Here is a 3,432-nt window from a genome sequence, read left to right as displayed (position 1 = left end):
CCCGTCTAAATGTAAACTACTTGAGGGCACAGATTGTTTTTGCCTTCCTTTGCATTCCCACTGCTTAGGAGAAAGCTCAGCATACAGTAATCCCTTAATAAATGCTTGTCAACTTGACTTGTTGCTTCATAATAAGTAACTGTGAAATCCTCTGGAACAAAACTGGATTCATAAATAAAAGAATCAACGTGTCCCTTAGTTCTTTAGGTTCTCCCCACCCCATCCCACCCCATCCCATTCCCTACCTCATGGTTCAAATGAGGCAGATTGATTTAAGTTGTCTCTTTGGGAAGATACAGGCTGCCCTATCTATCACCCAGCCTCCATGCATCCCTGAGAGCATGACTTCTTTCTGTTGTGTCTTCTTTTCTGATCTTAAATGAAAAAGTATTCTGAGTTGAGAGTCTTCAGGCAACTGGTGGGACCAAGGGATCCATGAATGTGATTACTCAAGTGACCAGGGAGCCTAGGAAATCTATTAAAGCAATCAGAGATCCTACTGATGGTTAACATCCTACAGCATCCAGATCTAGTAAGAGGTCAATCCAAAAGCCAAGCCACATACTTAATCCAGCTCAGCAGGGGATTGGTCCACCAGCAACGACACTGAAACACGTTATCATTTTGTAAAGATAATTGATAACAACTGTTGACTGATATTAGGGATTGTAAACTGGATACAGCCTTATAAGTAATAGCATTAGAAACTACAATTCCCTAGGATTATCTCCTAGAACACTGAGTAGTAGTCAGAGACCCTCTCGGTACCCAGTCTGCCAGTATAAGTAGAAGTTGAGAGAATGGGCCAATACAGGTTGCTAAATATGCAACAAACCATGCCAGATGCCAAGAGATAGATGAAATATAAGTCATAGACCCTGTTCTCAAAGTTTACTTTCCCATTAGGGGATGGTCAGGTACACAATGATTTTGATGTAAAGGTGAGTGAAATAAATGTAAATAATGAAATCCAGGCAAAGTACTATGAGAACTTGAAGGAGTCAGATGTCACTTTCATCTGGGAAAGTGGGATCTCTGCAAAAATCCAGGACCCTTAGGCTAATCACAGATCACAGTACCATAGACTTAAAGAAGGAAGGTATCCAAGAATTCATCTAGAACAATGGCATGAAACTAAAACAGAAATAGGGGCTACTAAACTGTAAATAAGGATCCCTGAAGCAATGTATTAATTTAGAAAACCACATATTAATATTATCTGTGTTCCACTGTATTTTTATTTCATTAAATATTTTCCAATTATGTTTTTATCTGGTTCATACTCAGAATCCTTGTTTGCCTGGATAACCTGTCCTCCAAAAAATTAAAACCTCAAAAATTCTATATAATTGTCCCTTTTCCTGGAGACCAGTGTACTTATCCTCTTACACAGTTGATAATTATTATCACTTAATATAGAATAGTTTCTCCATATTTCTGTCATAAGGGAGAAATAAGAAAAGTTAGTGATTAATCCTGATGACCTATTTTTTTTAAATTAATTCTCATCTCAGTTACGAATATATAAAGACAAAAGAAGATTAAATCACTGTATTTGGTTGAGAATTTTGAGTCAGTAAAGAATGAGAGAGAGAGAGAGAGAGAGAGAGAGAGAGAGAGAGTTTTAGAAATGGTTAACTTTTTTTTAACCTAAATGTCCAAGGTAAAGAGACAGGCTTCCTAGACAAAAACACTAAACAGTGTCAGAAGAACAAAAACTATGTTTTCTACCTTGAAGAGCCTTGGACAACTATTTTTTTAAATTTCTTTTCCTTTATTTTCTCACGTGTTTAAATACATGTTCATTTTTCCTAAAAAAATGTTCTAAAGGATAACTTGTAAAAAAAATGACTTGGCCCTTTTCCTCTCCTGCTGCAAGAGGAGCCGGCTGCCACCATGGTGAGTCTTCCTGGGTTCTAGACGCCATCTGTCTCCTATCTGCGCCATCCTTCGGCTCGGATCTTGACTCTTCTCTCAGCCCGTCTCCTGGAGGCCTCTTGTCCGCTCCGATGTTGAAACTAGCCGGGAACCGCGCACCAGGAGTGAATGACACGGTAACCATCAGAACCAGGAAGTTCATGACAAAGAGACTTCTTCAGCGTAAACAGATGGTTATAGATGCCCTTCATCCTGGAAAGGCCACAGTGCCCAAGACTGAAATTTGAGAAAAACTCGCAAAGATGTACAAGACAACTCCAGACGTCATTTTTGTCTTTGGATTCAGAACCCATTTTGGTGGTGGCAAAACAATAGGCTTTGGCATGATTTATGATTCTCTTGAGTATGCAAAGAAAAATGAACCAAAGCACAGACTTGCAAGGCATGGCCTGTATGAGAAGAAAAAGACATCAAGAAAGCATCAAAAGGAACGCAAGAACAGAATGAAGAAAGTCAGGGGTACTGCAAAGGCAAATGTCGGTGCTGGCAAAAAGAAGGAATAAAAGGCACTATGGATGTTGTTTATCTGTGAAGATTATTTTTCGTCAGAGCATAAATAAACTGTAAAAACTTCAAAAAAAATGAGTTGATGCTAAAAGTATTTAACATTTGGTGATATAAATGAATATAAGTTAATTTATTAAAAAATAAGTATTGCTTCCAAGAAAACTCCCAAAATGGGGCTATGATGAGACAGATATGACTGAAATGACTGAACAACAATAACAAAAGTCACATAACTTCACAGTACACTAAGAAGTTCTCTCAGAAGATGAAGTACAGGAGCAGATACTAAAATACATTGGGAGATGGAGTTTCCTCAATGACAGATCCCCCACAATAATGAAATCATGGATTTTGAATGATGATGATGATGATAATGATTCCATGTACTTGAAAACTATTCTTTTATTAAAAATATAATACCAATACAATAATTGTGATAGGAAATATATCATTTTGGGGAGAGACAGTTTAAAGTCCATTATGGTTCATGAGTGCAAGATTCATAATGTACTACAAGGAAAGATAGAGTCTGAAGGCTTTGAGGTTGTATGTTGAGGTTGTATATAACAGACCAATGGATAAAGACAAATATCTTAGTAACCCACAGTATTTTACAGAAAACTCACAAAAGGCAAGGGTTCACATGTAGAGTTATACAAAGATGCTCTTAAAGTCTCTCTGAAGAAATCTGGAATTATGAGCTATGGGAGACAATGACTCAGAACAGTCCTGCATGGCATGCCATTTCCTTCTCCAGCTCACTTTTTACACGAGAAAGTGAGGCAAACAGGATTAAGTGACTTGCTCAGGATCACACAGCTAGTAAGTGTCTGCGGCTGGATTTGACCTCAAGAAAATGAGTCTTCCTGATTCCAGGACCAGCACTGTGTCATCTAGCTGCCCAAAATAAACAATATTGATAGCAAAGAAGGTGTTCTGGTCCATGAGCAAAGCAAAATTGGAGTAGTTCAAAAGAAACATGAACTA

The 3,432-nt window shown here is 37.9% G+C and overlaps 1 pseudogene; it reads left to right on the top strand.

Moving 5' to 3' along the window:
* Nucleotides 1-1,547: 1,547 nt before the first annotated feature.
* On the top strand, nt 1,548-2,520 carry LOC140513171 (small ribosomal subunit protein eS24 pseudogene; annotated as a pseudogene).
* Nucleotides 2,521-3,432: the final 912 nt, after the last annotated feature.

The sequence above is a fragment of the Notamacropus eugenii genome, chromosome 7 (assembly GCF_028372415.1).
Source record: "Notamacropus eugenii isolate mMacEug1 chromosome 7, mMacEug1.pri_v2, whole genome shotgun sequence".
Taxonomy (NCBI): domain Eukaryota; kingdom Metazoa; phylum Chordata; class Mammalia; order Diprotodontia; family Macropodidae; genus Notamacropus; species Notamacropus eugenii.
This window is presented reverse-complemented; position numbering and strand designations above follow the sequence as displayed.